Genomic DNA, 13,711 nt, shown 5'->3' with positions numbered 1-13,711 from the left:
ACCGGAGCACCCAGAGGAAACTCATGCAGACACGGGGAGAATGTGCAAGCTTCACACAGTCAGCAAAGGTCAGAATCAAACCCGGATCCCTGACAGTGTGAGGCAGCAGTGCTAGCCACTGTGCCACTGTGCCACCCAGAGTGGGGTAATCTCATTCATACAAACCTATAAAATTCCAATTGGACTAGGCAGGGTAGATGCAGGAAGGATGTTCTCTATGGTGGGGAGTCCAGAACCAGGGGTCATAGTCCAAGGATACAGGGTAAACATTTTAGGACTGAAATGAGGAAACATTTCTTCACCAAGAGAGTGGTAAGCCTGTGAAATTCACTACCACAGAAACAGTTGAGGCCAAAACATTGTACGTTTTCAGGAAAGAGTTAGATATAGCTCTTGGAATGAAGGGAATCAAATGATAGTGGGGGAAGGCAGGATCAGCCTATTGAGTTGGATGATCAACCATGATCATAATGAATGGTGGAGAAGGGTCGAAGGGCCAAATGGCCTACTCCTGCTCCTATTTTCTGTTTTTATATACTGCTTTTGTAAACATTAAATGCACAGAAAAGAGCAGCAGCACATTGGATACATTTGCTGGAGGAATATTGGCCAGCACAGTTTGATACCTAACTTGTCCCTTTACGTGTGCCTTGCCATTGTCCCAATTCTGATACAAGTCTCAAACCAGTCACAACATTTCTGTGTTAGCAAAAGGAAAATCAGCCAGTGTTCTCATGGGTTGATTTGCTATTCAGCGATCACTGCTAGAAATGTAATATTCTCCACAGTCAAATAGCCTGACTTCATTCACTGTCAAGGCTGGTGCTTGAATAACATTCAGAGAATGATTATGTGCATTCAGGAGAAGATAAGAAGGGAGTTGGAGTAGCAAAAGGGAAAAAAAAACATTTTTTTGCCTGAAGCATGTTGATATCTGACAACTGTACACTGTGGCCTTCAGATGCAGTAGCGTGGGACTCTCTGATGTCAATTAACCTGGATGTTTCTTCTGCACTTAAATCCATGACTTGTTTGAACTATTAGTCCATAGGCAAAAAAAACCCTCCAAATAATTCAAGCAACACTGAGCATTCTAAAATAAATCAATGGAAACCGGGTGCGATTCTCCCATCGCGACCTGCAAATTTTCTGGCGGGTCGAGTCGGGAGATGCACGTGTCGGCCATTTCACGGGTTCCCTGCGAGCATCTACGATCCGCGCGCGTCTCCCAACCAGAGGAAAATGGCCGGGACTGCGCTGAAAACCGGCGTGCCGCTGATTTGCATTACTTACCATAGTTTACCATGCCATTATCAGGATCGACACGGCAGTCTCCGCCCATGTTAGCGACTCCCACCTCTTTGGTGTGATGTCACTTTGCCGCGAATCAGTAGGTATATAAAAGTCTCAACCTGGCATGGGAGCCTTGAACTGGCGTGAGGAGGTAAGTGCTGTGAGCGGAGCGCGGGGGATATTGCAGTCAGGCCCTGGAGATGCTTGGTGGGCCAAGCATGTGCGGGGTTCCAAGTGGGATGCTCACGCACCCTTGCTGCTCGAAGAAGGTTGTACAGTTTTTTCTGACACTGCCGGCCAGAGCACGGTGTCAGGCTCCTGGCATTCACTGCTTCTGCCACCTCCTACCACAATGCCGTGCAGGATGCACCCTCGGGTGAGGTCCCTGGCTGGGGAAGATCCACTCATGCCTCTCCTCCACGGCATCGAGCAGATGCTCCTGGTCGGCCTCTGTGAATCTGGGTGCTGGTTTACACGCAGCCACCTTTGTGGCGCGACTGGCTGTGTGTCCATTCTTGCAGCTTATACACAGCTCTGGATTATTAGGGGGGTGCAGGTGCAGTGAGTGCGGCCGGTCAAGAGCCAGTTGGCAATAAATCTTTGTGAGAAATTTTGAAGGCTGCTTTCAACTGAGTGTCATGCATCCCTCGGGTTGCTGATTGGCTGCCATTCAATAAACTGCTGTGTCCAGGAGGCTACAATACTCAAGGTTCCCACTCAAGAGAGGGAATGCTCGTAAGCTGGGGTTGTGCGTGTCAACACAATGCAAATTCTCTGCAGGGCAGCAGTGAGGTCAGTATGTTCAAGGGATGCTGGGATGGGGTACCCGCATTATCCGGATCCATGGGGGCATGGGGTGAGCGGGCAGCCATGTCTGTTTGTGGGGGGAGAGGGGGTGCCAGCGATGTACGTGTGGGGGTTGTGGGGGCCAGCAATGAGGCCAGCGATCTCTGTATGGGGAAGGGGGGCCAGCGATGTCTGAATGGGGGAGGGAGCCAGCGATCTCTGTATGGGGGAGGGAGCCAGCGATATCTGTATGGGGGAGGGAGCCAGCGATGTCTTTATGGGGGAGGGAGCCAGCGATATCTGTATGGGGGAGGGAGCCAGCGATATCTGTATGGGGGAGGGAGCCAGCGATGTCTTTATGGGGGAGGTGGGCCAGCGATGTCTGTATGGGGGACGGATGCCAGCGATGTCTGTATGGGGGAGGGATGCCAGCGATGTCTGCATGGGGGAGGGATGCCAGCGATGTCTGTATGGGGGACGGATGCCAGCGATGTCTGTATGGGGGAGGGAGCCAGCGATGTCTGTATGGGGGAGGGAGCTAGCGATGTCTGTATGGGGGACGGATGCCAGCAATGTCTGTATGGGGGAGGTGGGCTAGCGATGTCTTTATGGGGGGCTGTGATGTATGTGTGGGTGTTATGGGGGCCAGCAATGAGGCCAGCGATGTCTGTGGGGGTTGGATGGCAGTGATCTGGATGCTGGGAGGTCTTTTCAGCGATTTCCCAGAGATGTGCGCATGCACGGGTTCTCGCTCATCCAGCCGATTTCAGGCTCTTTGGTGTGAATAGGCCCCGCTCTCTGGGTTTTTAATGAGATTCACAATTGTGATCTCTGCATTGCACAGAGTGTGGAGATTTGGATCTGAAGTTGCACTGAAAAAACAGTCATGATCTAGACCAGTTTTCTCGCCAATTCAGCATTTTTGGGAGAATCCCCCTCCCCCCTACCCACCCACCTATATTTATGATTCGTCAGTTCTAATTTGTTGCTGACTTAAGACGAAAAAATATAATTACTCCACAGCTTCCATGGTCAATTATTACTATATTACCTTTTGGTAAAAAACCATGAACAGAATCTAATTCCACCCTTGGGACTGGAATCAGAGATGGGAGAGATGGTAAGGCTGTAAAATTGGGATGGAAGACTGGGTGTGGAATGTATGTTGCCTTCCTGACTCCTTCCAGCAAATTTAGGGACAGAAAAGGCAGGGAATGGCTATACTACTCGAAGGCTAATTGAGGACCTTAGGAGGCACTCAGCTGCTTGAGGAGATCAGCCAGTAAAAGTCAACGGCCTCTTTGTGTATTTGAGTTGGATTCCCCCTCACGGCTCCCCTCAATTGGGCATCATGTGGTCCATGGAGATCTGCTCCGACAGCAGGGGTCGTCTCAGTGGGAAGTCCTCCTTCCACCACCCATCACCACAGCCTGCTTGAGTGGCCCCATAAAACCACCTTAATTTCTGGGCCTCTTCCATGCCACAGCACAATGGCACAGTGATTAGCACTGCTGCCTCACGGTGCCAGCGACCCGGGGTCAATTCTGGCCTTGGGTGACTGTTTGGCTGGAATTCTGCTGGCATGCCTGCCCCAGAATCGGGGTGGGCGAGGCTTGCAGAACAGCATTCTCCATTGGCCTCGGGGGGGAATCTTAGGAGCCTCGGGCGGGCGAGGCGGTAAAATTCCGGCATCTGTGTGGAGTTTGCATGTACTCCGCGTGTCTGCGTGGGTTTCCTCCAGGTGATCCAGTTTCCTCCCGCAGTTCAAAGATGTGCAGCTTGGATTGTCCCTGCTAAATTGCCCCTTAATATCCAAAGATGTGTAGGTTGGGTTGATTAGCTATGGTGAATGTATGGGATTACATGTATAGGGCAGAGGGAAGGGCCTGGGTGGGATGTTCTTTCAGAGAGGCACTGCAGACTCGATGGGCTGAATGGTCTCTTGCTGCACTGCAGGGATTCTATGATTCTATGGTGGCTGATCTGGGTCTGCTGCAGTCCCAGCAGACAGTTAGCAGTTTTATGGCAATTGCATCGCGGCTTCTGAAAATCGCCATGGCAGAACTGATCCTGGCTTTCTGGCTGGAGGTTGGTGTCACTGCCAGGATCATTAAATTGAGCCACATATTTGCATAAACTACAAAACAGTGAGTAAAAATTGTATTTTTTTTCATTCAGTGGCTATATATTCAGTCCTATTACTTATAAGTTTGATGACAGGAAATGTTCAACTTGACCTATAACTTGTTGCAGAATTATACTATCAAATGTGCTCTCCCTAATGTTAATATATATACAGCATATTTGCATATGAGAAACATTTAACACAATGTGATCTTCCCAAACGCTGAGCAACTAAAGGTACCAACCTGCCAGTGTAAGTACTGACCAAAAGATGCTGGGCTTGATTCTTAGCAATTGGAATGCTGCAATTATTCAGAAGGGAGCAAGTCAGACAGCATTGCCTGTTCTTGAATGTGGTGCCCTTTGGGTAGGACAAGTTTCTTATCACCATGTCATCATTCATCATTGAGTATCTACCTGGGTCTAAGCTCACATAGGAAGAATAATAGTAAGTTGAAAAAGTTGAAAGCTATTAATTCCATATGGGACTACAACCCAGCAATGGCAATATTCAGGAGAATGGAGGGGAAAATAGCATAATTAAAGTTGAGAAGGAAGCTGCGATGATATGTTTCTGCAATGGCCTATTGTGAAATAGATGGTGTTCACTCATTGATATTTGCTTGCATAGTATTTCTGTTTCTTACTGCTTTAACTCTGATACCATTCACTATTATCACTTAGTCTGCAATTTTCTCTGGTTTTCTGAGCAAATAAAACTGCTGACACTAACTTTATGAACTCCTTCACAATTAAAGCCACTGGTATCACTCCCATGGGTGGTCTGTTTGAAATCCCTTAATGGGCATGGAGCTCTAATTTCAACATTTTAAAAAAGAGGTCAGAATTATACTCCTGTTAACATTATAGCCACAGGAGGGACATCTCGGTGCCTATTATAACCCAAGCAACTCAACAGTGTCATGTGTTAGTAAAGGCAATAAATCAAATCTAACATTAGGAAGACAAGCTACCTGATAAGCCAAATTTATTGGAATTCTTTGAAATGTGTTGGTGCATATCTAGAATATTGTGGCTAATAAGGAGAGGCAGTGACATAGTGGTATTGTTACTGGATTAGTAATCCGGAGACCCCGGTTAAGATCCGGGGACCTGGGTTCGAATCCCCCCATGGTAGATGGTGATATTTGAATTCAATAAAAATCTAGAATTGAAAATCTAATAATGACCATGTAAAAATCCATCTGGTTAACTCATGTCCTTTAGGGAAGGAAATCTGCTGTCCTTACCTGGTCTGGCTTATAGGTGACTCCAGATCCACAACAGTACGATTGACTCTCAAATACCCTCTGAAATGGATGGGCAATGAATGCTGGCACAGTGAGCGACAGCTACATCCCATAACTGAATAATAATATATAATATATATAGTCAAAGCAAAGCTGTTAGAAAATACAGCAGGTTGATCATCATATGGTTATTAACCACAGGTGAAGTGTTGAGCAAATTGTTATTGGCTGCATCATGCTGACAAGAGGTGGGTTCTCTCCTTCAGCTGCTGCAGGTGGTGGTGTTCCCACAATGATGTTGGTTCGGGAACTTGCTTCACGTCTCAAAATGATCTGAAACAAATTTCCATCTCAGTCCGGAGTTAGGAGAAACATTTTACAATTGGACATTAATTGGTTGGTAGAATTGGCATGGAACAAATGTTTGCCATTGTATCTGTAAACTTATTGGCTTAAAACCCTGAAAACAGTCAGAAATCCTGTTCTCATTCATCATTGAGTACCTATTTGGGGAGGCAATGGTATTGTCACTGCATTAGTAATCCAGAGACCCAGGGCAAGATCTGGAGATCTGGGTTCAAATCCTACCACAGCAGATGGTGAAATTTGAATTCAATAAATATCTGAATTAAAAGTCCAATGATGACTGTGAAACCATTGTCAATTGGAATAAAAATCCAATTGGTTCAATAATGTCCTTTAAGGAAATATGTTGCCCTTACCTGGTCTGGCCTACATGTGACTCCAGCGCCACATCAATATGGTTGACTCTCAAATGCCCTCTGAAATGGAGGGCAGTTAGAGATGGGCAATAAATGCTGGGCCCAGCCAGTGATACTTACGTCCTGTAAGTGAATTTTAAAATAATATTATTTTCCACATGTCGTTTGGATGAATCAACATTGATTTTTTTTAGGAACCATTTGGACGGCAGCGCATATTCCTGATGTTTGCATTTAAAAAATAGAATGTGGTATAATTACAGCCCTTTTTCTTTTGTTTCATCGAGAATTGCAGGAAAACTCTGGAATTGCCAATTGATTTGCACAATTACAGCTTACAACCTAATGCTGGGGGATCATGGCAGATAAAAAATATACCCTGTTTCAAATCATAAGGATCTTACATTATATATGGAAGGTTGATAACAATGTCAGTATTTTTAAATCAGCAGCTGCTTCATGGAGACAACCACAGTACAGGGAATACACAAATAGTTCTAGCAGGATCCCTGGATCAGTTGCTAATAGCTATTTAATTGCATGCCTTTTAGCTTTCTTTTCTTCTTTGATCTCTTTTGATTGCGTTTGTGGAATGAGCAGTTGCGTGGGCTGACAGTTCTCTTGCCCTACTGGTCAACAAGCAATAAAAGACTCAGTTCACTCAGCTGCAGATCGCAATAATTACAATTCTCACAGGGCTATGATCTTCTCATAAGTAATTACATAGAATTTCAATATAGATAAACGTGAGGTGGTGCATTTTAGTCAGAAGAATAAGGAGGCCACATACCACTTGACTAATTAGATTCTGAATGGTGTAGAGGAGCAAACCGATCAAGGAATAGAGATACACAAATCACTAAAAGTAATCACGCAGGTTAATAAAGGCCACAAAAAGCCAACTAAATGGTTGGGGTCTAGAGGGACGGAACTGGAAAGTAGATATGTTATATTAAGCTTCTATTAATTCTTGTTCAGACCACACTTGGTGCACAGTTCGGGGCGGCACGATGGCACAGTGGTTAGCACTGCTGCCTCACAGCGCCAGAGACCCAAGTTCGATTCCCGACTTGGGTGACTGTCTGTGCGGAGTTTGCACGTTCTCCCCGTGTTTGCCTGTGTTTCCTCCGGGTGCTCCGGTTTCCTCCCACAGTCTGAAAGATGAGCTGGTTAGGTGCATTATCCCGAACAGGCGCCGGACTGTGGCAACTTGGGGAATTTCACAGTAACTTCATTGCAGTGTTAATGTAAGCCTTACTTGTGACTAATAAATAAACTTTACCTTACAACTTTACAGTTCAGGTCTCCATATAAAAAATATAGAAGCATTGGACTCGGTGCACAGAATATTCAGAGGATGATATGAGAACTGAGAGGATTTCCCCATTGGGAAAGGCTGAACAGGTTGGAGCTCTTTGTTTCTGCAAAAGTCAAGCCTGAGGAATGTCCCGAGAGAATTCTTTAAGGTAATGAATAGATTTTATAGCTTGGATGTAAAGAAAATCTTTCTACTTGTGGGGGGTCCAAATCAAAGTTCATAAGGGTAACAAAGTCATGAAGGAATTCAGAGGAAACCTTTTTTTGCTGAAAGTGTGACACAAATATTGAATACGCTATCTTGAGAAACAGTTGCAATAAAGAGCTTGGATGGAATTAATAAGAAGGGAAATTAGTATATGAGAGAGAATGGAATAGAAGGATATTCTAATGGGGTTAGGTGAAATAGGATGGGAGGAAACTCATGTGGAGCATAAAGACCAGCAGAGATCAGCTGGACCATATGACCTATTTCTGTAACTTGATGTAACTTGATAAATTACATAGAATATACAGTACAGGAACAGGCCATTATTCCAACTAGCCAGTGGCTGGTGTTTGTACTCCGCATAACTCTCTCGTCCTCCCATTCCATCTGCCTTGGGGGTGGGATTCCCCAGCCACATGTGCCCCAAAACTTGAAATTCCCGCCTGAGGTCAACGGACCTTTAAATGGTCCGCCAAATTTTCCGTCTCGCCCGCTACAATTTCTGTGGTGGGCGAGACGGGAGAATTTCAGCCCTTATCTCAGGCTTTCAGAATATTTTCTGTTCTATTTTCTCTCATGTTCTCATCCAGTTTCCATGTGAAAGCAAATAGACTATTTGTCTTCTTGTGACAGTGAGTTCCACATTTTAACATTTTAAAATAATTGAACTTTTATTTTGGATTTATTAGTATTTTAGTATCTTGTATTGTTCATCTCACGTTATGGATTTCTGGCACGGAGCTGATTACGTCAGAAAACGTAGGCTGGCGGATGCTTGGAGGCTGTGATGCCCAGTGGGAATCCCGCAAAATGGCCGCTGCTGATGTCTCCCAACCCGCTACGCGACTAGAACAGTGCAGCAGGCTGAGAGAGTCACCCCCCTACCCCCAGTCTCTCCCTCCATCAAGATCAACAGAAAAACTGTCCCAAAGATGGAAACTTTCTTCTACTTAGGGACCCACCTGTCATCTAAGGCTGACATAAACATAGAGATCCAACATTGCATCCAATCCACAAGCACCACCTTTGGGCATCTAAGAATGAGAATCTTTGATAGTCATGACACCCATACTGATACTAAGATCCTCCCAACTCTTATTTCTGGCTCAGAAACCTGGAATATGTAAAGACACCACCTCAAGACCCTGAAGAGATACCATCAGTGCTGTCTCAGATGACTTCTCTGCATCAGCTGGGAGGACAGATGCACTAACATCAGTGTCCTTGAAGGAGCCAAGAGCACCAGCATTGGGGCTATGATCATCAAAACCAACTCGGCTGGGCTGGCCACATGCTTAGGATGTATGAGTCCTAACCGACAAAGCAAATCTTCTTTGCCCACTCCAGAAACACTCCCAAACACAAGGAGGGCAAAGGAAGTGCTTCAAAGACACCCTGAAGACATACCTCAAAAAATGCAACATAGATACCAATGCCTGGGAGACCCTTGCTCAGAAGAAACCTACTTGGAAGAAACTCCTGATTGAAGGGACACAATTCTTCAAGAACACCCGAAGGCAAGAGGAGGTCTGGAAAAGGAGCCTGAGAAAGGAATACCAGCAATCTCAAGTCCAAGGACCGATCCCACCTCCTGGAAACATCTTCCAAGTGTGCAGTCAGAGATGTGGCTCCAGGGTCGGGTTCTTCAGCCACTCAAGGACCCACAGAACCCATGACCAGTGACACAGAGTTTCTTCGGTTATCAATCATACTCATTAGCGAGTGGTTGCTGAAGACAGAAGATTTTCTTTCTGCTTTCAGGTGACAACTTTGTAATTTTTGCTACAAGGAAACCAGTGTCCATGATGATGGTTATCTCTTTTACTGGTGCCGTGGGCACAAAGGGAGTCATTTTCCTTTTTTGTAAAAAAATCCTGGTAGGTATTCTGGCGCTCCATTACAAATCCCTATTAGCTACTTCAACTTCCTTGCAAGCTTTTCAAATGAGTTAAATGTTTCCAGATCTCCCTCATCGAACTTTGGTATTCATTGTGAGTATTTTAAGTGCTCAACATGCAGTCCTGAGCAAGGGCAATTAACTCACTAAGGTGTCTTCCCTGAGTGCAGTGAACCTTACCCTACTCCGCCCAAGCTGCCTTGATTCCTTTTCCTGCTTTTCCCTTGGGAAAGCTCTTTCTCTCTCCTTTTCCTGGAATTCTTTCTCCCTTTTCCTTTACTGTCTGTCTCTTTCTTTTTCTTCAAAATTTCATTCCACTTTTGTCTCTCTCATTCCCCTGTTTTTTTGCTTGGAGTTCTAGCTCTAGTCTCCGCTGCTCTGCCTGCATAATGCTATGATGTGGAGATGCCGGCATTGGACTGGGGTAGGCACAGTAAGAAGTCTCACAACACCAGGTTAAAGTCCAACAGGTTTATTTGGTAGCACAAGCTTTTGAAGCACTGCTCCTTCATCAGGTGAGTGAGGACTTGTGTTCACAAACAGGGCATATACAGACACAAACTCAATTTACAAGATAATGGTTGGAATGCGAGTCTTTACAGGTAATCAAGTCTTAAAGGTACAATGTGAGTGGAGAGAAAGCCAAGCACAAGTTAAAGAGGTGTGTATTGTCTCCAGCCAGGACAGTTAGTGAGATTTTGCAAGCCCAAGCAAGTCGTGGGGGTTACAGATAGCGTGACATGAATCCAAGATCCCGGTTGAGGCTGTCCTCATGTGTGTGGAACTTGGCTATCAGTTTCTGCTCAGCAATTCTGCGTTGTCGTGTGTTGTGAAGGCCGCCTTGGAGAACGCTTACCCGAAGATCAGAGGCTGAATGCCCGTGACTGCTAAAGTGTTCCCCGACTGGAAGGGAACACTCTTGCCCGGTGATTGTCGAGCGGTGTTCATTCATCAGTTGCCGTGGCATCTGCATGGTCTCCCCAATGTACCATGCCTTGGGACATCCTTTCCTGCAGCGTATCAGGTAGACAACGTTGGCCGAGTTGCAAGAGTATGTACCGTGTACCTGGTGGATGGTGTTCTCACATGAGATGATGGCATCCGTGTCGATGATCCGGCATGTCTTGCAGAGGTTGCTGTGGTAGGGTTGTGTGGTGTCGTGGTCACTGTTCTCCTGAAGACTGGGTAGTTTGCTGCAGACAATGGTCTGTTGAGGTTGTGCGGTTGTTTGAATGCAAGAAGTGGGGGTGTGGGGACGGCCTTGGCGAGATGTTTGTCTTCATCGATGACATGTTGAAGGCTCTGGAGAAGATGTCGTAGCTTCTCCGCTCCGGGGAAGTACTGGATGACGAAGGTTACTCTGTCCGCCGTGTCCTGTGTTTGTCTTCTGAGGAGGTTGGTGCAGTTTTTCGCTGTGGCACGTCGGAAGTGTCGATCAATGAGTCGAGCGCCATATCCTGTTCTTATGAGGGCATCTTTCAGCGTCTATAGGTGTCTGTTGCGATCCTCCTCATCTGAGCAGATCCTGTGTATACGGAGGGCTTGTCCGTAGGGGATGGCTTCTTTAACGTGTTTAGGGTGGAAGCTGGAGAAGTGGAGCATCGTGAGATAATCCTTGGGCTTGCGGTACAGTGAAGTGCTGAGGTGACCGTCCTTGATGGAGATGCGTGTATCCAAGAATGCAACCAATTCTGGAGAGTAGTCCATGGTGAGTCTGATGGTGGGATGGAACTTGTTGATGTCATCATATAGTTGTTTCAATGATTGTTCGCCATGAGTCCAAAGGAAGAAAATGTCATCGATGTATCTAGTGTATAACGTCGGTTGAAGGTCCTGTGCGGTGAAGAGGTCTTGTTCAAATCTGTGCATAAAGATGTTGGCATATTGAGGTGCGAATTTGGTCCCCATGGCTGTTCCGTGTGTCTGGATGAAGAACTGGTTGTTGAAAGTGAAGCGGATGAGTTGTAGAATTGCATCTGGAGATTGGCAGTGTTGAGTACTGAGGCAGTTGCAGCAATGCTGTCGTCGTGGGGGATACTGGTGTAGTTCCGCACATGAGGACGGCCTCAACCGGGATCTTGGGTTCATGTCACACTATCTGTAACCCCCATGACTTGCCTGGGCTTGCAAAATCTCACTAACTGTCCTGACCAGAGACAATACACACCTCTTTAACTTGTGCTTCGCCCTCTCTCCACTCACATTGTCTGTACCTTTAGGACTTGATTAGCTGTAAAGACTCGCATTCCAACCACTATCTTGTACATTAGTTTGTGTCTGTATATGCCCTGTTTGTGAACACAAGTTCCCACTCATCTGAAGAAGGAGCGAGACTCCAAAAGCTTGTACTGTCAAATAAACCTATTGGACTTTAACCTGGTGTTGTGAGACTTCTTACTGTGCATAATGCTGGCATCTCTCTTTCAGATTCCATGCCTGCCTTTCAGGTTCAGTTTCAAAATGGTTGGTTCCCAAGTTTTAGGATTTCAATTTCTTTCCTTTTTGAATGGACACATGTTTCTAAAAGCTGTGCTACACTCCTTAACTCTTCAATGTATCGGGTTTCTAAACTGTCCCAAGTTACTTCACTCTGTCCCTGGAAGGTATTGGCCTCATTTTAAAGACTCTAACACTGTAATCCACATGAAAAATGTTGAGTTTAAAAAAAATTGCTTCTGGGATCAACTTGATTTCCCGCTTCCAATTTTTCATTTGTCTATGGGCGGCATGGTGGCATAGTGGTTAGCACTCCTGCCTCACAGTGCTAGGGACCCGGGTTCGACTCCTGGCTTGGGTCACTGTCCGCATGTTCTCCCCTTGTCTGCGTGGGTTTCCTCCCAAAGACCTGCCGGCCATGCTAAATTCTCCCTCAGTGTACCTGAACAGATGCTGGAGGGTGGCGACTAGGGGATTTTCACAGCAACTTCATTGCAGTGTTAATGTAAGCCTATTTGTGACACTAATAAATAAACTTAAAACTTAAACAATTGCAGACTCAGACCCCAAATTTCTGTTACAATCAGGCGAGGATGAGTGGAACGGCTTCCTTCTTTTCCACTCTTGGTCTGACCACAGCAAGCTTTTAAAAACGCAATCAGTTGTTTTTTAGAGGGTAAATACATAAAGTATGTTTTGATATAAAGCAGTGATTCGCAACAACCTATTTCTATCATACTCCAATTGGCATATTCTTTACCCTATTCTCTGCTTTTTGTTCTTTAGTGAATTCACTTTCCATTCAGCTATTTCTCGCTTGACCTCACAAACCTTAATCTTTGTCACGAGCCTACCATAATGATACCAAATTGAAGGTCTTTTGAAAGTCCAAGCCATTCCATCTATTGTTATCCTTATCAACTCTTTCTGGTACACCTTCAATGCATTCAATAAAGTTATTTAAACATAACTTAGCCTTTGGAGTCCATGTTGACCGATTTTTATTTTATGACCTGTCTCTAGATCCCCTTTTATCACTCTTTTAACAAAGATTACAGTTCTTAAGTAATATATTTAATTTGTTTTTTCAGCATTCCTTTGAAGGACCACCATCTGTATTTTCACTCTTCTTGGGTAATTTTGTTATCCAGGGTCCCTTATCCGCTCTGTCTTGAAGGGTAAATTCTGAGGTGAGCCTCATACGTTTAGACCGACCTTGACTGACAATTATGTGTAACTGGGGAGAATACATTTTGGTCTTGCTTAATATCAGCTGAACAGCAAAGAGAAAAATAAATATCTACTTTGCATGTTAGCTCTTGTTTTCTGGTTTTCTTCATGTTACCCCGTCACGTGGACAGAGGTTTAATAAATGACTCCAGGCATTTCACTGAAGTTGCAACCTGTGAAAGTTATTAAGAGAGCTGTGAAAGTATAAGACATCTACCATTTTGAAGAAGACATTCCAAGCTAAGTCAAGGGTTGCAAACCAGCCAAATCCATTGTTTTCTTTTAATGCCTCTGTTGATTGTCTCCTTAGTACATTTTCTTGTAGTTATGATGTGGAGATGCCGCTGTTGGACTGGGCTGGGCACAGTAAGAAGTCTCACAACACCAGGTTAAAGTCCAACAGGTTTATTTGGCATCAGAAGCTTTCGGAGTGCTGCTCCTTCATCAG

This window comes from Mustelus asterias, chromosome 4 (genome assembly GCF_964213995.1).
Source record: "Mustelus asterias chromosome 4, sMusAst1.hap1.1, whole genome shotgun sequence".
Taxonomy (NCBI): domain Eukaryota; kingdom Metazoa; phylum Chordata; class Chondrichthyes; order Carcharhiniformes; family Triakidae; genus Mustelus; species Mustelus asterias.
This window is presented reverse-complemented; position numbering follows the sequence as displayed.